Consider the following 27,633-nt stretch of genomic DNA (forward strand, 5'->3'; position numbering starts at 1 on the left):
AGCTTGGCTTTCTCTGGTGTGTAAAGGTCCTTTCTGTCCTCTGGTGAGTGTTCCTGTATTCCTGGCTGTGATTGGCTGTTGAGTATGTTTACTTCTGATTGGTTTTTGCATTGCGAATTATTGACGACTCTGTGCACATTTTTCATTATAAAATATATAAGTGATGCGCAAAATTTAAAAAAAGCACAGACACCAAATAGAAAGCGAAACCAAAACAAAACTACAAAGATCTACAAACAAAATGGCCAGGAAAATTTCTAAAAAAAAAGGTAACCACACAACTAAAACAACAATACCATAATAAACGATATGAAGAAAGTTAATGTTTGCGAATTTTGATCTAAAAAATGTGTTTAATTAAAATAGTAAGGTAGAAAAAAGAGATAGAGTGGGTCAGTTTAACCTAGCTAAGAAGTGTATTAACTTCACAGAAAAATTGAAAAAAATTATTAAACAAAATTGGTGGCTAGAGGCAAATGCTAAATTAAGATCAAACACTTGTTTTGCTAAAACACATACACTACAAACCAATATTTAATGTTAAAAACATTTTCACTCTTATTCTAGCATAATGGCTACTATGGATTTGCTCATTCTATTGGCTTTCATGTGGGCAAACAGAAGGAGTCAAAACAGGTTGGCAACAACACAACAACAAGCTCCAAAGCGACGGCCACGAATCTTCAAGCCAAGACTTGAGTTAGAGTAATTTACCGATGAGTAAACTGTCAGTAATTTTCGACACAGTAAAACCATATTGGAAATATACCATCAAATAAGTCACAGACTGGAGAGTGAAACTAAACACCCAAGCCATACCTGGAATTACCTAATTTTTGTCGGTTCTTCACTACCTGGCAACAGGAAACTTTCAACACTGTGTAGCCGGAAAACTGGACATAAGTGAGCGGACATTCAGCAGAATTTTAAGGCCTGACTTCCAAATCACTGATGTAGTGGCACAGTATGCGGGAGAAACCCATGATGCCTACATTTTAGGACCCACGAGCGCTGCTTCTCTCCGCCCCCCCCCCCAAATAATTATCAGCTGTACTGAACTATGCTGTGCCCAGGCTGCAAAAAACAAAACAAAATGAACTTTCACTCACCTTCCTACGTTCTCCCGTTGCTCTGGTACCGGCCTCACGGTGCTCTTGTTGCTTCCTGGGGATGGGAACATCAAAGAGCCGTCAGCGTATTACTGGCCGCAGCGATGTCCCGCCTCGGCCTGTGATTGTCATGTAAGGAGCCAGCTGGCTTTAGGCGGTAACAGCTATTGTCTGACAACCTGGCGACTGACTCCTTATTTGAACCACCCCACAGAAGACAAGATATAATCGGGCATACAGGAAGACACGTTCAATAGTAGAACAACTTTTTGGAGTGCTTAACCCCTTAACGACGCAGGACATAAATGTACTTCCTGGTGCGGTGATACTTATCACACCAGGACATACATTTACGTCCTATACATAACCGCGAGCATCGGGACGATGCTTGGGTCATGCACGGCAGGTCCCGGCTGCTGATAGCAGCCAGGGAGCCGTCAGTATTTGCGAACATCCGCGATCACGCGGATGTCCACCATTAACCCCTCAGATGCTGTGATCAATACAGATCACGGCATCTGCAGTGCTGCAGTCACTAAAATGAATTATCTATTCTCTCGCAGCGCTGCCGCGGTAATCCGATCATCCACAACGGCAGATGGAGGTCCACCTCTGCTGTCCATTTTAGGAATTGTCCAGAGCAGGAGAAAATCCCCATAGCAAACATATGCTGCTCTGGACAGTTCCTAAAATGGACAGCAGAGGTCAGCAGAGAGCACTGTGATCATGACATCAGAGAAATCTAAAAAGTAAAGCATTTCCTCTGTAGTATATAGCCCCTAAAAAGTACTGGGAGGATTAAGATTTTTTAATCGAAGTAATTTACAAATCTATTTAACTTTCTGGCATCAGTTGATTTAAAAAAAAAAAGTTTTCCACTGGAGTACCCCTTTAAATCAGGGAAAGTGATCCGAGGTGTATGAGATGGAAATAATGTATACACTTGAGATTTAGGTCACATTTAAAGGGGTACTCCGCCCCTAGACATATTATCCCCTATGCAAGGATAGGGTATAAGATGTCTGATCGCAGGGGTCCCGCTGCTGTGGACCCCCGTGATCTCTCCTGCAGCCCCCCCGAGTCATCAGCTCTCCAGAGCTACATTTGGTCCATGGCTGATGACTCACAATACAGGGACAAGAGGTTTGTGATGTCATGGCTCCGCCCCCCTCATGATGTCACCGCCCCCTTAGTGCAAGTCTATCAGGGGGCGTGACTGGTGCCACGCCTCCTCCCATAGACTTGAATTAAGGGGGTGGGGCGTGACATCATGAGGGGCGGGGCCATGACATCACAAACCGCTGGCCCCTGTCATCAGCCATGGAGCAAATTTAGCTCCGGAGAGCTGATGACTCGGGGGCTGCAGGAGAGATCGTGAGGGTCCCCAGCAGCGGGACCCCTGTGATCAGACATATTATCCTCTATTCTTGGATAGGGGATAAGATGTCTAGGGGCAGAGTACCCCTTTAAATAATGTTTAATCAATCCAAAAAAAAAAAAAAGCCCAAAAAATAAACATTGATGGGCCAAGCACAATACTGTACATTGCACTTTAAAAATTAAAAATAAAAAACTGACAATAATTAGGTTGATGTATAAGAACCTTACAAAAAGGACATTAAAAAAACAGGTCCATTACATAAACATAAATCAGCATCTACTACAACCATCTTGAGACAAAGATAGATTAAGAGGTTGAAAAAAATCATCTACACACACTGAGAAATCCATGGCAAAGTCTAAGGGAGATGATGATCTAGAGCGATTTCCCACACTGGGTGGGGGTAATCTAAGATCAGAGTGGTTACTGACTGTCAGGATCAATTACACAGCTGCTCACAGATCTTGAGGACAAGGATAAACTATAAACAGAATGTGATTCCAGCTCCTGAGCCAGAGTAGGCTGACTAGAGGATGGACCCGGTGATAACAATACCAAGGAGTGTGTAGATAACTGTGGTTGACTAGATATACCGTATTTATCGGCGTATAACACGCACTTTTTAGGCTAACATTTTTAGCCTAAAGTCTATGTGCGTGTTATACGCCGATACACCCCCAGGAAAGGCAGGGGGAGAGAGGCCGTCGCTGCCCGCTTCTCTCCCCCTGCCTTTCCTGGGGTCTAGAGCCCTGCTGCCGGCCCTTCTCTCCCCCTGGCTATCGGCGCCGCTGCCCATTCTGTCTCCCTGACTATCGGTGCTGGCGCCCCATTGCCGGCGCCGATAGCCAGGGGGAGAGAAGCGGCGCCGACAGCCAGGGGGAGAGAAGGGGCAGCGGCACCCATTGCCGGCGCCGCTGCCCCGTTGCCTCCCGCCATCCCCGGTTGCATAATTACCTGTTGCCGGGGTCGGGTCCGCGCTGCTTCAGGCCTCCGGTGTGCGTCCCCTGCGTCGTCGCTATGAGCTGCACGGCGCGGCGCATGACGTCATTATGCAACCGGGGATGGGGGGAGCCAGGGGGAGAGAAGGGCCGGCAGCAGGGCTCTAGACCCCAGGAAAGGCAGGTTGAGAGAAGCCGGCAGCGACGGCCTCTCTCCCCCTGCCTTTCCTGGGGGTGTATCGAGGTATACACGCGCACACACGCACCCTCATTTTACCATGGATATTTGGGTAAAAAACTTTTTTTACAAAATATCCTTGGTAAAATGAGGGTGCGTGTTATAGGCCGGTGCGTGGTATACCCCGATAAATACGGTAATTGCCATTACATCCCCTTGGTTTGTTTGTACATTTGGGTTTAGACATATTTTACCAAAACTGAACTAATGCATTGAACATTACAGTTAGACAGTTTCTATATTTTTCATTGTTATTTAATGTGTCCATGAATATTTGATTTCTCTCAGCACAAACATTGATATATTGGAATTGTGGTGCACTTAAAGGGGTACAAAAAAAATACAAAAAAGGGGTAAAAAAAATGTTTTAATCAACTGGTGCCAGAAAGTTGAACAGATTTTTAAATTACTTCTATTAAAAAATCTTAATCCTTCCAGTAATTTTTAGAGGCTATATACTACAAAGGAAATGCTTTACTTTTTAAATGTCTCTGATCTTATGACCTTAGTGCTCTCTGCTGACCTCTGCTGTCCATTTTAGGAACTGTCCAGAGCAGCATATGTTTGCTATGGGGATTTTCTCCTGCTCTGGACAGTTCCTAAAATGGACAGAGAGGTCAGCAGAGAGCACTGTGGTCATGTCATCAGAGAAATCTAAAAAGTAATGCATTTCATCTGTAGTATATAGCCCCTAAAAGGTAGTGGAAGGATTAAGATTTTTTAATAAAAGTAATTTACAAATCTGTTTAACTTTCTGGCACCAGTTGATTTAAAAAAAAAAAAAAAAAAAAAAAAAAAAAAAAAGGTTTCCACAGGAGTACCCCTTTAATCCAAGGCTGACATAATTATCCACATCTTCTGGTGCAGTGGGAGTTTCAAATATTTCCTGCTGTCCTTGTGTTTCCTCAGTCTGAACCCTGGCCTCTGAAACATTAACAAGTGACTCGTCTGTGGGAGGATTTTCAGCTGAGGAAGTAAACAAATATAGACCAAAAATAAAAATGTGTTTAAAATGAAACAAAAATAGTGGGTCTACAGCAACAATCATAAAAAAAATGACATTACACAAAGACTTATCCAAAAAATTTAAACGCTAAATTTACTGAGAAGGCCATGTTTAATGTTGTTAAGTTAGTACATTTCACATCAAAAATGTTGTGTAAGATAAAAAAAATATATATATATTTTAATAAAAAAATTAAAAATATGGTTTTTGATTGCAAAATGGTTACCTTTTCCTATGCACAGCTTGGTAAAAATCTCACAACATCATAAAAAATAAAAAAAAATGGGTTGCAATGTAGAAAATTATAAAAAAAAAAAATTATAATGCGGTAGCTTGGGGGGTGCAGGGTGAATAGGGTGTAGCTGTGGAGTGATGAAAGGGTGTAACATTAACCCTTAACTGTCGTGACGCCAGGGTGCGGGTTCCTCTGCTTATATATATATATCCTACCGCCACCCATCCCAGAAACGATAGGGAGGAATAAAGGATTGTCCACAACCGGAATTGTAATAAACGGGAAATAACTTTACTGCAGATTTTATGCAGGATGCAATCAGCAAACAGTCTTTACAAGAGGACCGGACTTTAGGCTCCTCACAGGTTGGTTGGGACTTTGTAGGGAATAAGCTTTGAGGCTTGCTTTACGCTGTTCCACTGAATTTAGGGGTTTGATTTAGGTTCAGTAGTCACATAGAATTAGCTGAATTGGAGTTAGGTTGACTCACAGTTATGAAGAAGTTGAAGAGAAAGGCTTCAGGCCTAATTAGTCTTGTAGATTGGCAATGAGCTCCGCTCGCTGTCATATCCCGGGGGAAAGAGAGCGATGATTGGTCACAGCGCCCTTATATCTGAAGGGGCAGGCTCAAAGCTTATTGGTTCCCCAAACCTGTCAGTCCTATCACAAAGGATTGTGGTACATCACATGACTAAATCACATGACCCTGAAACTTTAGCATAATACATTTACTATGAATCACATGACCTAAGGTCCTGTAAGTAACCTTTATATTATCAAATATTCTAAATATATACAATAAATTACAGATGTATGAGGTGACTGAGGTTATCCCACTAAGAGAATCCTAACAGCACAGAGGAACTCTGACTATGGGGACTTATGACCAAAGGTACAGGGCCATGTTCAGAACCGGGACACTACAATAACATTTACCTTGTTCCCCTGATAACACCATTACATCCATCCAGCCAATACCCACTATTGAGGTCGAGAATATGTGGTAGCAATTTTTTCTTCAACAGGCGACAAAGTCACATTAGTTGGGGAACCTCCACCAGTTCCCTGGCTATGTTTACTAATTAAAGACAGCTTCCCAAACAACTGAAAAAACTTGCCAACAACCTAAAAGGGAGTATAGTAGACAAACTATTGCAAAGCAGGTCAGAAACACCCAAAGGAGAAGGGTAAAAATATTTAAACAACATATTAAAAATATATTTAAAAATGTTAAAAATTATTATTGAAAACATGTAAGAAATGCTGATGTAGATTTTATGAAACCTATGCTACAAAGCATTTTCACAGTTGCCCAAAGCAAAAAGTCCACTAGCTACATTCATTAGTAAAAAGGCTGCTGCAAAATGAACTAATCTGATTGTTTGCTGTGGCTAACTGTGAAAATTTTACTTGGCCCAGGTTGGGAGAAATCACACACCATAAGATTTCGAATAGCCAACATCTCACAATTTAAGATGCCCAAGTTAACCAAAAGAAACAAAGTAAGGATAACAAACAACAAACAAAATGTGAAAATGGAAAAGAAAAATTAATATACCTCCTGAACTAAACCCTCTGTCTCTTAATCACTAAAGTTTTTCTTTTTGCTAGGCCTGCGGCAAGCTAAACCACTCCTCAAATATAAGAGATACTCTGCATTCACTGATTCCTGATCCTCCTCCATTACATCACCTTCAGCAACACTTTCCTCCCTTAACCCTTTAAGGACCGCGGTTTTTTCCGTTTTTGCATTTTCGTTTTTTTGCTCCTTGCCTTTAAAAAATCATAACTCTTTCAATTTTGCACCTAAAAATCCATATGAGGGCTTATTTTTTGCACCACCAATTCTACTTTGTAATGACATAAGTCATTTTGCCCAAAAGTCTACGGTGAAACGGAAAAAAACATTACTGTGAGACAAAATTGAAAAAAAAACACAGTTTTGTAAATTTTGGGGGCTTCCGTTTCTACGTAGTACATTTTTCGGTAAAAAGGACACCTTATCTTTATTCTGTAGGTCCATACGATTAAAATGATACCATACTTATATAGGTTTGATTTTGTCGTACTTCTGGAAAAAATCATAACTTCATGCAGGAAAATTTATACGTTTAAAATTGTCATCTTCTGACCCCTATAACTTTTTTATTTTTCCACATATGGGGCGGTATGAGGGCTAATTTTTTGCGCCGTGATCTGAAGTTGTTAACGGTACCATTTTTGCATTAATGCGACTTATTGATCGCTTTTTATTAATTTTTTCATGATATAAAAAGTGACAAAAATTCACTATTTTGGACTTTGGAATTATTTTGCACGTACGCCATTGACCGTGCAGTTTAATTAACGATATATTTTTATAATTCGGACAGTTCCGCACGCGGCGATACCATATATGTTTATTTTTATTTACACTGTGTTTTTTTATGGGAAAAGGGGGGGGGATTCAAACTTTTAATAGGGGAGGGGTTAAATGATCTTTATTAACTTTTTTTTTCACTTTTTTTTTTGCAGTTTTATAGCTCCCATAGGGACCTATAACACTGCACACACTGATCTTTTACATTGATCACTGGTTTCTCATAGGAAACCAGTGATCGATGATTCTGCTGCTTGACTGCTCATGCCTGGATCTCAGGCACTGAGCAGTCATTCGGCGATCGGACAGCGAGGAGGCAGGTAGGGGCCCTCCCGCTGTCCTGTAAGCTGTTCGGGATGCCGCGGTTTCGCCGCGGCTATCCCGAACAGCCCACTGAGCTAACCGACATATTTTCACTTTCACTTCCAGTACGTCATGTGTCCTTAAGGGGTTTAAACCCTGGTTGAGGTGGAAGGAACATCTGCCCCTCCCTTTGAAGTTCTTTTTTTTGGACATTAGTGGATAATAAAATAAAAAAGAAAACAAAGAAAGGCAAAAAAACCAGAGAAACCAGCTCCTTAGATGCAGAGTAGACCGGTTCTAAATGTGGAGGCAGAAAATGATCTAGGAGTGGTTGTGCGGAACTGCGCAAAATTTATCATGGCCGCTACGACAATTTGATCAATTTTCCACCCAAAAAAAAAATGCATCTAGACCAATTACAAAAATAATCTAGACAAAACCATTATTGATAAATAACCCTTAGGCTAGGTTCAGACTACGGAATTTCCGCCTGCAATTTTGCTTTGAAATTGCAGGCGGAAATTCTGCTTGATAAAATTTATAGTGTAGTGAATGATTTTCCGTTCACAAATTCCCACTGCGGAATCTGTGAAGCGGAACTTGTGAACGGAAAATCCGTTTGGAAATTTCTGCCTGAAGAAAGGCGGTGCTCTTTCTTCAGGCGGAAATCCGCGCGGAATACATTGCAGTCTATTAGAGACTGCAGTGTCTGCGCGGTCCTAGCGCCGACTGATTCAGTCAACGCTGGCCACACTCGGAATCTCCGGGCAGAAATTTTCTGCCTGCAGATTCCGTAGTCTGAACCTAGCCTTAGGCTAGGTTCAGACTACGGAATTTACGCCTGCAATTTTGCTTCGAAATTGCAGGCGGAAATTCTGCTTGCTAAAATGTATAGTGTAGTGAATGGTTTTCCGTTCACAAATTCACTCTGCGGAATTTGTGAAGCGGAATTTGTGAACGGAAAATCCGCTTGGAAATTTCCGCCTGAAGAAAGGGGTTGCTCTTTCTTCAGGTGGAAATCCGCGCAGAACACATTGCAGTCTATTGGAGACTGCAGTGTTCGCACGGTCCTAGCGCCGACTGATTCAGTCAGCGCTGGCCGCACTCAGAATCTCCGGGAGGAAATTTTCTGCCTGGAGATTCCGTAGTCTGAACCTAGCCTTATAGAGAATGTTCACCAAGCAGTTTTATTCTATAGCAAAAAAAAGGTATTAAACAAAACAATATTTACTTAGTACAGAACTCCTTCAAATCTTCTCAAAGATCACATCACAAGTTATATTAACCAGCTTTAATAATACCTTTCCACACTACAAACATATTAAAACCACCTCACATGTAAGAGTCATAGAAAAATGTTGTAATGTATGTAGCACAAATCAGGGAAATAATTTTGTACGATACATACAATTAGATACCTCCTATGTATACATGCTCTGCATGGATAAAAATTCATGTGCAATAAATAAATAATGATAGCGATGACAAAATGTAGTACAAAGAGCTCAAATTAAGTACAAATGTGTAATAATAATAAGTAAAATGTAATGTATAATAAGGATGCATAAAGGTCCAAATATTTGTAAAAAATGTGCACAGACAGGTTGCTAAGAAAAACAATATAGTACAACCATATACCGTATATACTCGAGTATAAGCCGACCCGAGTATAAGCCGAGACCCCTAATTTCAACCCAAAATCCCAGGAAAAGTTATTGACTCGAGTATAAGCCTAGGGTGGGAAATACATCATCCCCCCCTGTCATCATCCAGACCCGTCATTAACATCCTCATCATCACCGCCTGTCATCATCCAGACCCCCATCATCCCCTTGTCATCATCCCACACATCCCCCCTTCATCATCCCCTTATCATCATCCCACACATCCCCCCTTCATCATCCCCTTGTCATCATCCCACACATCCCCCCTTCATCATCCCCTTGTCATCATCCCACACATCCCCCTTCATCATCCCCTTGTCATCATCCCACACATCCCCCCTTCATCATCCCCTTGTCATCATCCCACACATCCCCCCTTGTCATCATCCCCTTGTCATCATCCCACACATCCCCCCTTCATCATCCTCTTGTCATCATCCCACACACCCCCCTCCATCATCCTCTTATCATCCGCCCTCAGTGGTCTTCAACCTGCGGACCTCCAGAGGTTTCAAAACTACAACTCCCAGCAAGCCCGGGCAGCCATCGGCTGTCCGGGCTTGCTGGGAGTTGTAGTTTTGAAACCTCCGGAGGTCCGCAGGTTGAAGACCACTGCGGCCTTCGACATCATCCAGCCCCCTCTCACCCCCTTTAGTTCTGAGTACTCACCTCCTCTCGGGGCTGGTCCGGTCCTGCAGGGCTGTCCGGAGAGGAGGTGGTCCGGTGGGATAGTGGTTCCGGGCTGCTATCTTCACCGGGGGCGCCTCTTCTCCGCGCTTCCGGGCCGGAATAGAGGCGTTGCCTTGACAATGACGCAGAAGTACGTTGGCAATGAACGCACCTCTGCGTCGTTGTCAAGGCAACGTGACTATTCTGAGGCCGGGCCCGAAGCGCTTAGAAGAGGCCTCCCCGGTGAAGATAGCAGCCCGGAACCACTGTCCCACCGGACCACCTCCTCTCCGGACAGCCCTGCAGGACCGGACCAGCGCAGAGCGGAGGTGAGTACTGTACAGAACTAAAGGGGGGTGAGAGGGGGCTGGATGATGTCGAAGGCCGCAGTGGTCTTCAACCTGCGGACCTCCGGAGGTTTCAAAACTACAACTCTCAGCAAGCCCGGACAGCCGATGGCTGCCCGGGCTTGCTGGGAGTTGTAGTTTTGAAACCTCTGGAGGTCCGCAGGTTGAAGACCACTGCGGGTGGGGGAGTTCACTCGAGTATAAGCCGAGGGGGGTGTTTTCAGCACGAAAAATCGTGCTGAAAAACTCGGCTTATACTCGAGTATATACGGTACTGATGATGATTTTTCACCTTATGGCTTTCTATGGCTTTCTCAGGGGGGTACTGGGTTGAAGGCCAGGAACCTCCCTATATACCGAAATTAGATCCACATCAAAAACAGCCCTAACTTCCTGGCTTCCCATTGCCCAACAAATTCTGTTTAAACTGTTCACCATGACATGCAAGGCCATCCCAAACCTATCCTCTTTATACATCTCTGACCTGATCTCCCGTTACCACCCCTTATGTAATCTTGGAGATCTTGTCAAGAACTCCACTTGTACTCATCCACCACATCTCCAAGTTTTCTGCTGCTTTCCCTGTATACTGAAACTTGCCACCATCAAGACCTTTAAATACAACCTACAATAACCCTGCTGTCATTGTATTGCCCTACAAATGGATGCTTCCCTTCATCATGCTATGCCCTCCCATGTGCCGCTCCAAATGAAATGCATTATTAAAACTAAATTGCTGTGGCTCGTCCGAGCAGCTGACCCACCCACTAGCTGTCACCCTTGCTCTGCAATGTTGTGCAGCAGTAGTGACGTGACAGACCAATGGCTGGCCGGTGCAGGACGCATTTAACTGTAAATGTGTCTTACTTACTGTCTGCTGAACTTAATATTAACCAACATAACTGTCAGATGAACTAATGTACAGGTAGAAGGACACCTAGAAACTTGCCCAATAGGGGGTTCTGGCAACGAGCCACAAAAACACTGAACAGCTTAGAGAAGCCCTTACCATTATAGACTGGGATAATGTCCTCAAAAACAGTACAGACACTAAATGGGATATATTGTAAAAGTATCTTAAATTATACTACCTACACGCTCAGGCCATGGCCTCCTCTGGCTCCCCATATGGCCACGCCATTGAATATAATGTCCTGATAGTAATATTACTATTGAGAATTAATCAAGCCAATATAACCAAATCGCAGGCAGTATATAATAGAAGTAGACTAGGGGACAATCTATAGTAAACATTCCAATGGTAAATATACCCTAGAGGAGCAGAGGTGACAAACCACAGCATCAACATGGGAATGTTTACTTTTATTAACTTCCCATGCCTGCCATGTGGTTATATTGGTCTGCTTAAATGGGCACTGTCAGATCCAGAAACTTTTTATATGTTGTTACTGATGAAAATGTAAGACTTTTTGTAATATAGTTGTTTAAAAAAAATTATATTTAAAAACTTTTTTTTATACATCAACTGGCTCCAGAAAGTTAAACAGATTGATTTGTAAATTACTTCTATTTAAAAAAATCTTAATTCTTTCAGTACTTATGAGCTGCTGAAGTTGAATTGTTCTTTTCTGTCTAAGTGCTCTCTGATGACACCTGTCTCAGGAACTGTCCAGAGTAGAAGCAAATCCCCATAGCAAACCTCTTCTACTCTGTGCAGTTCCCGAGACAGACAGAGGTGTCAGCAGAGAGCACTGTTGTCAGACAGAAAAGAACAACTCAACTTCAGCAGCTGATAAGTACTGGAAGGATTAACATTTTTTTATAGAAGTAATTTACAAATCTGTTTAACTTTCTGGAGCCAGTTGATATATATGTAAAAAAATTTTCCCGGAATACCCCTTTAATAAAGAAAAGGGCCCCTGAAAATCCCACCACTAGGGGTCTCCATACCTACTGGAGCACTAACCAGTCCCACAGCAGCATTAGGCTTGTCCATGAGTCATGGACAGAAGAGGACTCATAGAGAAGGCTGCATGAGCCGACACACCAATCACCTCCCACCACCACAAGGGAGGGACACGCCCTCTTTCCCTGAGATGATTCCTAACACTGTGAGATAAATGAAAAGAGGTATTTTTATAATAAATATAGGTGAGAGACATTAAAATTAGATGTACATGGTCAGGATTAGGTACAGAGCATTAGGTATAGGATTAGGTACAGGATTAGGTACATATTATAATAATTATTATTATGTTTGGTTGGATCTGTCAGGTACACATTAATTTTTAAAGGGCATCAAATGGAAGTATTATAGATAGGCAATATATTTCACACTGAATTCTGGAACATAAATATGAGTTAACGAAGTCACCTGCAATACTATGGTATATATTATACATTTAAATATGAGTCTTTTACATTTTAGGGGACTCCGATGTTTCCTTACATGATGATGAGTAATGGGCGTTGACAAGATTCCAAAAGGCTCTTGGCTAGAGCCCATAGCCCAGCCACATACCTAACCACATACCCAGACCCCCCCCCCCCCCCCACCCAACCACAACCTCAGACACACTCCAATCACACTCAGCCTCCTTTTTTTTTATAGAAGTTAGGCCCCCATACAGCCATACAGTATTTAGGCCACAATATAGCAGTAGTAGGCCATATAGTGGTAGAAACTAACTGAAAACAGGCAGGGGTCAAGTCAAGGGCTGGTCCTGCAAGACTCCTGCTAATAGGAATAGTGTTCCTGTTGTGGGAAAAGTGCAGGAACTTAGTTCCAACATGTTCCTGCAGGACTTGAGGCCTGTATATATGACTGCTGTACTTTGTATGTATGTATGATGGATGTATGACTATATAATATATGTGTGTATGGTGGGTATATATTTGACTGCTGTACAGTGTGTGTGTGTGCGTGTTATGGATGTATAACTGCTGTACAGTAAATGTGTCTATGATAAATATGTGACTAATGTACAGTATATGTGTGTATGATGGATGTATGAATAATGTACAGTACATGTATGTATGATGGATATATGACTGCTGTACAGTGTATGTGTGTGATCAATGTATGACGTCTGTACAGTATATGTGTGTATGATAGATGTATAACTTATATACAGTATATATATGCATGTATGATGGATGTATAGTATATTGTACATTAGTCAAGCATCCATCAGTCACACATATACTGTACAGAAATTATACAGCCATTATACATACACATACTGTACAGCAGTTATACATCCGTTATAGGCGGGACCAGATTTGTGTCTTTTAAAAACTGGAAATAAACTCTAAGGGTGCGTTCAGAGGTAATTAAAGGAGTAGTCCAGTCCTGAAAAACTTATCCCCTATCCTAAGCATAGGGGATAAGTTTCAGATCGCGGGGGTCCGATCGCTGGGGCGATCTCCTGTACGCGGCCCGGGCTCGCTGGCCAGAGGGCACGTGTTGACCATGGCATGGAGCAGGGGCCGACACACCCCCTCAATACAGCACTAAGGCAGAGCCGGAGATTGCCGAAGGCAGTGCTCCAGCTTTGCCATAGAGATGCATTGAGGAGGCGTGTCAGCCAACACTTCATGCGGTGGTTGACACGCTCCCTTCCCGCAGGTTGCCAGGGCCCCATACGGGAGATTGCGGGGGGGGCCCCAGCGGTCGGACCCCCCGTGATCTGAAACTTATCCCCTATCCTTAGGATAGGGGATACATTTTTCAGGACTGGAGATCTCCTTTAAACCTGCTGGAAATTGCCCACAGCTGCATATCCACTAGCGAAATTTTCGCTGCGGAACTCCGCAAGCAGAGTCTCCACAGGAGAAACCTCGCTAGCAGATTATGTTGCTACCCGTTGACTTGCTGCGGGCAATTAACAGCTGGTTTAGTTACCTCTGAACGTAGGCTTAGGGTGAAGTTCAAAGTTTACAACTTTGATGTAATGTCCTTAAAACAAGTCAAAATGAGGCTCAGTAGCGCGTGTGGCTTCCACGTACTCGTATAACCTCCCTACAACGCCTGAGCATGCTCCTGATGAGGTGGCATCCGCCAACTCCAGGACAGTCTATGGTGCAATGTGGCGTTGGTGGATGGAGCGAGACATGATGTCCCAGATGTGCTCAATCAGATTCAGGTCTGGGGAACGGGCGGGCAAGTCCATAGCATCAATTCCTTCCTCTTGCAGGAGCTACTGACACACTCCAGCCACATGAGGTCTAGTATTGTCTTGCATTAGGAGGAACCCAGGACCAACAGCACCAGTATAAGGTCTCACAAGGGGTCCGAGGATCTCATCTTGGTACCTAATGGCAGTCAGGCTACCTCTGGAAAGCACATAGAGGGCTGTGCGGCCCCCCAAAGAAATGCCACCCCACACCATTACTGACCCACCCCCAAACCGGTCATGCTGGAGGATGTTGCAGTCAGCACAATGTTCTCCACCGCGTCTCCAGACTCTGTCACGTCTGTCACATGTGCTCAGTGTGAACCTGCTTTCATCTGTGAAGAGCACAGGGCGCCAGTGGCGAATTTGCCAATCTTGGTGCTCTCTGGCAAATGCCAAATGTCCTGCATGGTGTTGGGCTGTGAACACAACCCCCACCTGTGGATGTCAGGCCCTCATAACACCCTCATGGAGTCTGTTTCTGACCGTGTGAGTGGACACATTCCCATTTGTGGCCCGCTGGAGGTCATTTTGCAGGGCTCTGGCAGTGCTCCTCCTTGCACAAAGACAGAGGTAGTGGTCCTGCTGCTGGGTTGTTGCCCTCTTACGGCCTCCTCCACATCTCCTGATGTACTGGCCTGTCTCCTGGTAGAGCCTCCATGCTCTGGACACTACGCTAACAGACACAGCAAACCTTGCCACAGCTCGCATTGATGTGCCATCCTGGATGAGCTGCACTACCTGAGCCACTTGTGTGGGTTGTAGCCTCCATCTCATGCTACCACTAGAGTGAAAGCACCGCCAGCATTCAAAAGTGACCAAAACATCAGCCAGGAAGCATAGGAACTTAGAAGTGATCTGTAGTCGCCACCTGCAGAACCATTCCTTTATTGGGGATATCTTGCTAATTGCTTATAATTTCCACTTGTTGTCTGGTCCATTTTCACAACAGCATGTGAAATTGATTGTCAATCAGTGTTGCTTCCTGAGTGGACAGTGTGATTTCACAGAAGTGTGATTGACTTGGGGTTTCATTGTGTTGTTTAAGTGTTCCCTTAATTTTTTTGAGCAGTGTATCTTAAGCTGACTTTTGTAACAATTTTTTTGTGTGGATAAAGCTATTATACTGTAGTATGACTGTAATATAAACTAAGATATAATTGATTTTTAATGATTTAACTAATAGAGTCAATAACAATGAATTACAAACACAGGAAAACACACAAACAGTACATTACAATAATACATAAAGAAAGGCATATATGTAATAAAGATTAATAGATGATTAAGTTACAAACAGTGCTAAGTGCATAAAGTGCAAGGTGCAAAGTGACCAAAACATAAATAATAAAAAACAAATGTGTAATCCAAATACAATATAAAATGTGCAAAAAATGAAGAAAAAAGGGTATTGTGAGTGAAAGCACTGTTTAGAAATATATGTGATATACAGGTGAAACTTGAAAAATGTTAATATTGTGCAAAAGTTCATTGTATTTCATTAATGCAACTTAAAAGGAGAGGAAGCATGAAGTGCTCCAAAATCTCCTGGTAGATGGATGCGTTGACCCTGGACTTAGTGAAGTACAGTGGATCAACACCAGCAGATGACGGGGCTCCCCAAACCATAGTCATTGGGGGGGGCTTTGGGGTTTTCGTGAGCTGTAAGCCATAATCATAACAATTATGACAAATCACAGAATGAACTATCTTGCTTTGCATCTAATGAGTCTCTCTCATATCTCAGTTTCACCTTTTAAGTTGCATTGCTGAAATAAATGAACTTTGCACGATATTCTAATTTTTCGCGTTTCACCTGTATGTATGTGAATAAAAAAAAAATATCTAAAAATATGAAAAAAAAATGTTGAAATTTTTTTTATTGTCTCATACATGTTCTAACATTCAGACTCTGGAGATCTGATGTATATCGGGATAAACTCCAGAGAACTTAGGAGTCTGAATTTAAGAACATATATGAGACATCGATAGAGCCCTGAAAATTGATCCTAAGGATATTGTAACCAGACAGAAGCTACAACCAATTCCACAGCATTTTTTTTTGGAACATCACAATGGAGAAGTGACTAAACTACTGCAAACTGAAACTTAATGAATCGTGTTACCATAGACTATGGCTCTGCAGGGCATGAATGGAAAATTTAATTTCTCATGCTACCTTATATAGTTACATAGTTTGTAAGTCTGAAAAAAAAATGTATCCCATTTAGTGTCTGTACTGTTTTGCGGACATTATTCAAGTGTGGTTTCCCGGTACCGGATTGCATCCGTTACCTTGTGGTGAGGTTCCCAAAGTCAGAGTCCCTAGGTATCAGTGGGATCCTTATCTATAGTTAGCCCCTAGTCACCCCTTTAATAATTAAAATTATTCAAATTCTAATTGTCTATATGTATATAAAGTGTACTTACCTTGTTGTTAGTGTCGCAGGACCTGCGGGTCACGTGATGCGTTCCAGAACTCTATGGTTTTTACTCAAGGACCTTTGGAGGTAGTCAGGTGATCACCCACCGTGCTTTGTAACGGTGTGTGACAGCTGGCATGGACCAATCCAAAATGGCCCTGCCCATATAAGGGAGCGGCGGCCATTACTTTTTTCCTCGTGGGCTGCTGATGAGGATGGATCTGCGCAGCGGTCTTCGGCAACCACTAGGCCCAAAGCCTTGCGGCAATGGCCATTAGAAAGAAGAAGAGCAACTGTGGCCAAGTTCGACAAGGTCAGAGGTTATGGGACACTTCTTGACTGCCACACTGGGCAGACCATCCTTGTAAACTGGCGAGCAGTACAAAGGCCATATCTACACAAGAAGTTTTACTCCCTGGAGGTGGGTGAAATTGTGGAGTACACCCCTGTCCAGAGCCTTCGAGGAGAATGGGCTGCTGCAGTCACAAGACCAACTGCCCCAACACAGCTTCCTTTCAAGTATTTTCCGTCAACTGATTGGGAGTCTGACCCCTTCAACTTGAGGCGAAAATGGTCCGCTCCTAAAGCCCCCATCAACGTACCCAAGGAGGAGGAGCCTCAACAGCAAAGATCATCGTTTGTGTACAGCAAAGAGTCAAGTTCATCATCTTCTGTGTACAGCAAAGAGTCAAGTTCCCCATCTTCTGTGTACAGCAGAGTCAAGTTCATCATCTTCTGTGTCCCGCCAAGAGCCAAGTCCTGCACAGGATCAGGAAAGTAGGCCAAAGTTGCGGCCACCAAAGTCAGTACCTAGACCCTCTCGGAGCAGTGAGAGTTTGTCTGTCCCCAAGGTACCAATATATGTACCTAGCCCCTCTCGGAGCCATGAGAGTTTGCCTCTTCCTGAGGTACCGACGAAAGGGTCATGGGTCCATCCTAGTTTGGAGATGGTGCTCAAGCCCTGTTGTTTCTCTTGCTAACCACTCTTGTTTTGCCGCAACCGAGTTCAAGAATTGTGCCTAGCAGGACTGTGCTAAGATTGTTCCAGTTTTAAGTTCAGCAACGTAACCACTAAGCTTTGTGCCTGACCATAAGTCAAGAGACTCCTAGCCAGTAGGACATTCATAAGGACTGTACCCTGCTGATTTGTGGTAAAGCAGTGTTTCCTTTCCCTTCCCATAAACTCTTAGTGTAGGTGGACTGCTGATCCTTACACGCCAATTTGTATATTTTCTATGGAACTACACCAAAAGAAGAAGATACCAGTAAACTGATTTGGATACAAAAATAGTGGATAAACTTTATTAAAGTGCATAATAAAATCATACATAAAATACAAGGTACTATACAGATGAAAGCTACAGAAAAAAGGTAGTGATACTAAATCCACAATGGTAGACAATACAGACGGCAGGGATACAGCCCACAGGTGTCAAATTGCAACATGCCCATAAGTAGTAAAAATAAATAATATAACATACATATAATGGATGTATAAAGCTGGTATATGTCCTCAAAGGGGCTATGGGTAAAGTGCAAATAACAAATTGTAAGGCACCTAGCCCTATTCAGAGGTTAGTCAGCAGCATTAGATAACAACGAAGATAAGAGCATGAAAGACAGCATAAAGTAGCAAATACCTGCCATACACCAAAAGGGGAGATCACTACCTGTACCCCAACGCGCGTTTCGCGTATGGGCTTCGTCAGCCCATACGCGAAACGCGCGTTGGGGTACAGGTAGTGATCTCCCCTTTTGGTGTATGGCAGGTATTTGCAGGTATTTGGCAGGTATTTGCTACTTTATGCTGTCTTTCATGCTCTTATCTTCGTTGTTATCTAATGCTGCTGACTAACCTCTGAATAGGGCTAGGTGCCTTACAATTTGTTATTTGCACTTTACCCATAGCCCCTTTGAGGACATATACCAGCTTTATACATCCATTATATGTATGTTATATTATTTATTTTTACTACTTATGGGCATGTTGCAATTTGACACCTGTGGGCTGTATCCCTGCCGTCTGTATTGTCTACCATTGTGGATTTAGTATCACTACCTTTTTTCTGTAGCTTTCATCTGTATAGTACCTTGTATTTTATGTATGATTTTATTATGCACTTTAATAAAGTTTATCCACTATTTTTGTATCCAAATCAGTTTACTGGTATCTTCTTCTTTTGGTGTAGTTAGGTTATGATAGGATCCAGTTTACGCAATTGCCTGTTAGCCAATTGTGTTTGTTCAGTGACAGTGATATTTTCTATGGACTCTTAGTGTAGGTGGACTGCTGATCCTTACACGTCTGTTTTATGTATATACCAGCAGCTTCATAAGAACTCTTATGCTAAATGTTGCACTTATCAGGTGAATGCGCCTGAACCCTGTTGGAGTGTTGATAATTGTGTAAGTTTGTATAGTAAATATGTATATGGTTCTTGTACACAGGAAGGTATCCTCATGTCTGTGTACATAAAAAACAGGTAAAGGTTGTGCATAGAAAAATAGCCTAGTTTCTATGTAGGTAAGAGTTGTACACAAAAAATGTCAGTGTATTGCACGTGTACACTAAACCCTAAAAACTTAAATAATTCTTGTACATACAAATGTATAAAATGCTAAAGGTGTTTAGTAGTTAATGAATAGGTGACACCCCGGCTCCTCCGAGGGTAGCATTATTGCTGTCGCCAATCGCTAGCACCTGTCTCAACAAAAATAATAGGGTAACTTGCTCTTAGGTTGGTACTTGCACACATAGTACTCTAGACTACTCACTTAAATGTACTACTTCAATCTATTTCAGTACATACACAAAAACAAAATGTACCTCACATTTAAACAAACACTTAGGAATTGTAGCCTATTGATATCCAATTCCTGCCACTGTTAGGTACACTCATATTTCTCTGTATTGCGTGTGTGAGATGCTCTACCTGGCCAGTAGGTGCTCTTGCGGGTATAGAATTAAACACGTAGTTCTAAAGGTAACCTAGGTAGGTTATTTTGAAGTGCTCTAGGGATAAGTAGCGTGTAGCCGATAGACCCTAGCAGCCAAGCTTACTGTGACCTAGCTTCTGGCTAGCCAGTATACCTTTCGTGTACTAACAGGTAACTCATTGTTGGCAAAAAGAAAAAAATGTGTGAGATTCCAAAATGTTTAGTCAGCTTGAAGCTAAATGTATAGAGAGCTGTATTAATGTTTAGTTAGCCTCATAAAATGTGTAAGAGAGCTAAAACAAAATGTTTTAGGAGCTAGCAACTCAATGTCAGATAGCTGCCTAATTGTATAGTAAGTTTAAAATGTATAGTGAGCTTAATTAAAATGTCTAAGAGGCTAGAAACTAAAGGTCTAGATAGCTTTATAATTGCCTAGATAGCTTCATAATTGTCTAGGAAGCCTTATAAGTGTCTAGTAGGTTTACTAGTCTTCAAATGTTTCAAATGCCTAGAAAAATATTTAGTAGGTTTAAAAGTACCTAATGTGTATAAAAGTTTTGTCAGGATATAGATTCTGTCTAGTTAGCAATCCTGTTCTACATGCCCTAGTTTCTCTGCCTTGGGGGACAGGCGTCGGGGTCGACTTGCTTCAAGTAAGGGGGTTTGTGGTGTCCCGGTACCGGATTGCATCCGTTACCTTGTGGTGAGGTCCCCAAAGTCAGAGTCCCTAGGTACCAGTGGGATCCTCATCTATAGTTAGCCCCTAGTCACCCCTTTAATAATTAAAGTTATTCAAATTCTAATTGTCTATATGTATATAAAGTGTACTTACCTTGTTGTTAGTGTTGCAGGACCTGCGGGTCACGTGATGCGTTCCAGAACTCTATGGTTTTTACTGTTTGGAGGTAGTCAGGTGATCACCCACCCTGCTTTGTAACGGTGAGTGACAGCTGACATGGACCAATCCAAAACGGCCCTGCCCCTGCCCATATAAGGGAGTGGCGGCCATTACTTTTTTCTCTTTTCCTCATGGGCTGCTGATGAGGACAGATCTGCGCAGCTGTCAATCGGCAACCACTAGGCCCAAAGCCTTGCGGCAACGGCCATCATTCCAAAACTGTGAGTTACTTCAATTCCCTAGTACTCCACAAGATCACTGGACCTAAACAGACCCCTATCGGTCCTAAGCAACTGTCAGTCTTTGCCGTGCTGATAATAGACTCTGTTACTAAGACTGTTACCGTTACTGAATGTACCGCAATTCATCAGTAAAGTTCCTGCAAGTTCAAGTTCAGCACTGCCGTGGACAATCATTTATTTCTACACACACCTATCATTTTTGGGAAGGGTGGCGATAGGCCTAGCAACTACCTCAGCGTATTAACCCTCGCTCTGGCATCATGAGTGACAAGGGTAAATTAACCTCTCATATTCCAACACAGCAACACCCCAACTACACTATACCCCCCAAGGGCTACCACACAAGTCTATAATGTTAAAGGCTTCTCTAAGCTGATCGACCATTGCCTTCCTGAAGTTCAGTGTTTTTGTGGCTCCTTAACAGAACCCATTATTGCGCAAGTTTCTAGGTGTCCTCCTACCTGCACATTTATTCATTTGACAGTTCTGTAGGTTAATATTAAAGGGTACACAATTGCTAGATATAGGATAGGAAATAAGATGTCTGATTGCGGGGGTCCCACTGCTGGGACCTCCAACGATCTCCATGCAGGCAAACGGCATTTTCAATAGGTGGGTGTGGCGTCAGGACCACAGCCTCCCAAACCCTGCATTCTGAACATAGGATAGGGGATAAGATGTCTGATCGTGGGGGTCCCGCTGCTGGACAACCTTACCCCCTTTCCAATTTTTTTTATAATTCCTGAATAAACTAACCCTATAAGTTAAATTCAGTTTGTCAATTTTATTGTTGAGACTACCAGCATAGGTCAGCATGTAATGTAGAGGCATATCAGTTTTTTCCTATTAAGCCTTTACCTATTAACTATTCTAAACCCTCCCTTTGCTCCACCCCTGGTACATTAATAAGTTCTAGTTCTCTATGTATATTATCTTGTCCTGTACTTTTGTAATTGCCATACCTCCCCTCCCAGTGTAATACTGCCATTCAGCCAATCACTGGCCACGGCTATGTCCTGCTTCAGTATGTAATTGGCTGAGGGGCAGTATGACACTCTGGGACCCAGCGTCTGGGCCCAAACAACATGATTTCTGACAAGAAGATCACAGCAGGGGACCAGAGCGGGACACCAGAGGCACTGCTGGAACACTGGAGGTAGTTAAAAGTTTATTTGATACTAGCTTGTTTAGTCCCAACTAATGGCCTACAAAAGATTTCATTTTGAAGATGTCACATAAGACACATGTCATGATGGGTAAAAGCAAATTGTTGCAAAACATAATGATAGCGTTGGTTACAGGCGCATTTCTACTCTTCAAGATGTTCCAGTGAGCACTTTTGGGGAAATAATACAGAAGTGAAAAGACCATTTTTTCACCATAGATTTGCCTTCACCAGGTGCTCAACGCAAGATTTTTGACAGTTGTCCAAGAGCCAAGGACCACTTGTGGAGATGTTTAACAAGACCTTAGCAGGTACTGTAGTCGCAGAGAAAACAGTAAATAATGCAATAAAAAACAACATGTTGAAGCTCACTTAAAGTTTGCTGCAAAATCTTTAGAAAAGCCGGTGAAATACTTGGAGAATATAGTGTAGTCTGATGAAAGTAAAATTAACCTGTTTGGATGCCATAATGCACACCATATTGGAAGAAAAAATGGCACTGCAACTGACCCTAAATATACCATGCCAACAATGAAGTTTGGAGGTGGGAACATCATGGTGTGGGATCCCAAACACACAGCCAAGGAAACTCTCAGATGGCTTACTCCGGTGGAAAACTTTTTTTTTTTTTTTAAATCAACTGGTGCCAGAAAGATAAACAGATTTGTTAGTTACTTCTATTAAAAAAATGTTAATCCTTCCAGTACTTATAAGCTGCTGAATACTACAGAGGAAATTCTTTTCTTTTTGGAACATGGTGCTCTCTTGCTGACATCACGAGCACAGTGCTCTCTGTTGACACCTCTGTCCATTTTAGGAACTGTCCAGAGCAGCATATGTTTGCTATGGGGATTTTCTCCTACTCTGGACAGTTCTTAAAATGGACAGATATATCAGCAGAGAGAACTGTTCTTGTGGTGTCAGCATAGAGCTCTGTGTTCCAAACCAAAAAGAAAATAATTTCCTCTGTAGTTTTCAGCAGCTAATAAGTACTGGAAGGATTAAAGGGGTATTCCAGGATTTTTTTTTATTTGGCTATGCTACAGGGCCTGTAAAGTAAGTGTAGTTCATAATATAGTGTCTGTACCTGTGTGTGATGGTTTTCTCACAATTCTTGTGTGATTTTCACCCCACTATTTATTTTTACCAGCATAGAAAATGACTGTTGTCTCAGATTTTTCCCAGCTTGCGATGCGGCCGAGACCTGACTCACTAGTCAGCTGATGACAGGGAGCCTGTCTGCTTCAATGGGTGGAGGCATCAATCTGCAACTAATGCAACAGATGTAGGCACCCTGATTGAAAACCATAGGTCTGCAGCTCATTTTTGTTTCAATGGGTGGGGTGGCTGATGTGTGGGAGGGAGGAATATGGAATTGTGGGATTTGTAGTCAAAAAAAGAAAAGTCAAACAGAAATACCAGTTGACAAAAAGCTAGCCACAGTATTATGGTAATCTCTCAACATAGCCATTTATCCCCAAGACAAGCGCAGATCCTTCCTAAGCATGTCCATTACTGTCTGCCAGGTACTTACTAAAATCACTTTATGGTGGATAACCCCTTTAAGATTTATTAATAGAAGTAATTTACAAATCTGTTTAACTTTCTGGCACCAGTTGATAAAAATAAAAATAAAAAGTTTTCCACCGGAGTACCCCTTTAAAAGAAAGAAAATAAAGCTGATAAAATGGCCCAGCCAATCTCCTGAATTTAAATTCCATTGAAAAATCTATGGATAGAACTGAAAATCATAGAAGAGGCCAATGGAACCTTCAAGATTTGAATGAAAAAAATCACACCATGGTAATGCATGCAACTAGTTTCTCCATACAGGAGGCATCTTGAGACTGTCATTACTAACAAAGGCTTTTGTACAAAGTAAACATAACTTTATTTATGAGCTTATTTGTTTTGGTTTCTTCTTTGTATGTATGGATTACTTGATTTGTTACCAACATCTTGCCAATAGCACCTTTGGACATCATCAATCAGCTCGTTCCCATACCTTGATTACACATTTGCTTTTGCACTTTTGCACTGTTTGTCACTGTATCAATTTACTACATACCAGCTGAGTATCCAGCGTTACCTGTTGTTCCTACCCAGGATTTTTACACCTCCTGCTGCCAGACCAATGTCATGGTAAAGTATGATTTACCTGTCTGAGCTGTGCTGTTTTATTATTGGGCTGCAGAGATTGTGGCACATCCCACATGGGACTTCCGGTACATCTTCTCATCATGTTACACTTAAGCTGCTGAGATTGCCTGGGAGTTTTCAACATCCTGCTGCTTGGCCAACATCATGGTAAACTATGATATAACTTTACGGGCTATGCTGTTTTACTGGCTGTGAAACTTTTTAGTATCGGGACATCCCTAAACTGTAAATATATAAGAAAGTGTATACCAAGTTAACTTGAAATAACTCTAGCCGTTCTGAAATTGCACAGCAACATACATATACATAAAGTTTTAAATATATAGATGTGCCTTTCTGTAATCATCATTGTTGTTTGTACTGTACTGTGTGTTGTTTTGTGTTTTATTTCATAATTATTAACTCTTTTTGTTAGTTTACTATAATAATGAATGATTTTTACAGTCCTACATATTACAGTCCTAGTATACCTCTAAAGAATGAGTTCAAAAAACCACTAAATAATAATAAAACAAACACATTTTAGTAAGACTGATTAAAAATCTAATTATGTATGGAGTATAACCAATAGAAAGTGCTTCAGAGAAAAACACCGGAAATAAAGTGACACATCACCACAGGAACCAGATCAATTGCACATAGCCCTATTTGCATTTAACTTTCTGGTTTATGTACTTAATTGCAGAGGAACCCAGGCTAATGTTATGCATGATTTCAATGTAACACCCATCACTCTGTCCACAGTACAAAACTCAGATGCCCTTAGGCAGCAATTACTCCATAATACAGTGGTAAACTCTCAATTTAGGCATACAAGTGCTGAGCCATGTCTGTGTAGGATGTATCACCTCCGTAACCCCAACTTACGTTTCATTCAAACCTTTTCCAAGGGGCCGCTATCTCTCCTGCCTTCCCATATAATTTATATGCCAATACCGGATGTGGTATGTATCACGTGGACGCACACGTCAGCACTTCCGTTACATCTCCCTTCATCACCCTCTGCCTCGCTTCACACCAGCGCACAGGCTCAGGATAGAGTCTCCGAGCATGCGCACTGAGCTACAGGAGCTGGGCGGAACAGCGCTGCTAGAGGGAGAAGCCGCACAAGCGCACTGTGGAGTCGCACGGACTTAGCTTCTATTCTGACCTTACCCATGATCTGTATATACTGAAAAACGATATGTGGGTTTCTATGGGGGATTGCTGCATATAAATAGCTTAAAAATAAAGTGCTAGTGCTTCATTGTGGTATATATCATTACATTATCTATTATAATACAGTGCATTAATCATAGTGTTAAACATGATAAAATCGTGATACATCATTATATGAAATACATATAACACCCCAATCCTACAAGTGCAAATGATACATAAACATATGAAAAACATAATTCTGTGCATGCTATAGATATTGGTCCACTTGTCACGGACAGACTCAAATCCACCCTATGACCCGTGGATCAATCTGTGACTAGAAATAAATATTTGTGAATTCATCATTATATATCATATTATGAATACCCCTATATTAAATTCCTATATAAAAAATATAATATAAAAATTTTTCAAAAAAGGCTGATGTTCATTATATGCCAATTCACACTTCCTCTCTCATTATCAATCAATAATAGGGAGGCCGCATACTTAATATAACATTAAAATACATATAATCTATAAAAAGGAGAAAAAACAACAATAAGAGTTAAAATTACTAATGGATATTCAGGATGGGCCAGGATTTTCTTATTCCTAGATTATTTTTTTTCTATACCTCTTACTTTAAAATGTGTTGGATCACAATTGTGCTCTGCCTTAAAGTGACGTGGTGAGGTTTTCAAGGACACACAATCCTGGGTATCCTTTGCCGCCAATATATCTTGTACATGCTCTAATACCCTCATTTTTAACTCTCTTGAGGTTAACCCTATATACATTTTTGAGCAACTGCATATTGCATAATAGATACAAATTTTCATATTGAACAAGATATATTTGCTGAACTCATACTCACGTGTTCCATCTGCGGTACAGAAAGTCTTTGTGGGGACTGCTTTAGCACACACCACGCATTCCCCGCATGGGTAGCAACCTACACGTGAGCTGGAGTTTCCAAAGGGGTACTTGGTTTTTGCCACATAGTGGCTACTCACCAAGATATCCCTTAGGGTTTTTTTCCTTTTCTTGCTGTGAATGGTACTCTATCTGTAATTATGGGGACCAAAATAGGGTCCATTTTCAGTATGTTCCAATGATTTTGGAAAGCTCTCTGCATCTGGTCCCACTGACAAGTTGTTATGAATCTAGTGACATTTCCCTGTTCTTGTTCTCTGTATTTTTTCTTTCCTTGCAATAACTCACCTCTTTGTTTTTTTTTGCTCTCCTGTATGTATACTTTATATTTTCTTTATATATTCTTTCCCTCATGTCACGACTCTGATTTTCAAATCTTTCTTCTGTTCAACATAGCCTCCTCATTCTTAAAAATTGACCATTGAGAATTGCTCTGATTGTTGATTTTACATAAGCTGAGGAGTTATGTAATAGAGAGTTGGTGGCCGTTTTCTTTCTAAAAACGGCTGTGGGAAGGCTTCCATCCTGCTGTTTTTCCAATGTTGTGTCCCAAAAATTTACTGTTTGGTTACTATATTCATATGTCAATTTCACATTAATCTTGTTGTCATTTAATGACACCATGAATTGTTCCAACTCGGCACAGACCCCTGCAAAATAAACAAAATATCATCAATAAATCTCAACCAGTACTGCACATGGTCCACCCCCTGTGCGCCACCGCATTGCAGAACCTCCCTCTCCCAGAACCCTAGGAAGAGGTTTGCGTGGGATGGCGCACAGATCATGTGACATTTTAACAAAACAACAAAGAGAAGCTTTAAAAGAACTCCGTAGTCTGGATGACGTTGTCTATAAGCCGGTAGACAAGGGGGGGAAACATGGTGGTATGGCCTGTTTGTCTTTAAAGGACAAGGCAACATACAGTAAATTACCATACAATCCGGTACAGAAGTATCAAAGTGAGTTAAAAACAATTTTAGAAGTAGCTTTTGAAAAGGGGATTGTCTGTAAAAAAAAACTAAAGAAGGTTTATTAATTGTTTATTCACAGATCCCCACATTTTACCTGATCCCAAAAGTCCACAAAGATCCCCTCGACCCTCCGGGTCACCCAATAGTGTCCGGAATTGATGGAATCAATGATCCTATATGTAAATGTATTGAAATATTTTTTTAAACCTTTAGTAGAAACACTACCATCATACATAAAGGACACTACGGACATACTTGGTAGGGTTGATGGGATCTTTCTGGACTCAAATATGCTCCTAGTGACAACAGATGTGGAATCGCTCTATACCTCTATCCATCACATTGATGGGTTAAAAACTGTTAAATTCTATTT

General features: G+C 41.8%; 1 long non-coding RNA gene across 2 annotated transcripts; it reads right to left on the bottom strand.

Annotated features, from left to right (window-relative positions):
- LOC130276582 (uncharacterized) lies at nt 1–24,318 on the bottom strand. Of its 2 annotated transcripts, none has more exons than XR_008845178.1 (4): nt 24,209–24,318; nt 4,488–4,632; nt 1,110–1,164; nt 1–129 (listed from the first exon to the last, which is right to left on the bottom strand). It is a non-coding gene; the product is annotated as an uncharacterized LOC130276582 (long non-coding RNA). The 2 variants fall into 2 exon arrangements; XR_008845177.1 differs by lacking the exon at nt 24,209–24,318 and adding an exon at nt 5,398–5,471.
- Between the last annotated feature and the right edge of the window lie 3,315 nt (nt 24,319–27,633).

This window comes from Hyla sarda, chromosome 6 (assembly GCF_029499605.1).
Source record: "Hyla sarda isolate aHylSar1 chromosome 6, aHylSar1.hap1, whole genome shotgun sequence".
Classification (NCBI taxonomy): domain Eukaryota; kingdom Metazoa; phylum Chordata; class Amphibia; order Anura; family Hylidae; genus Hyla; species Hyla sarda.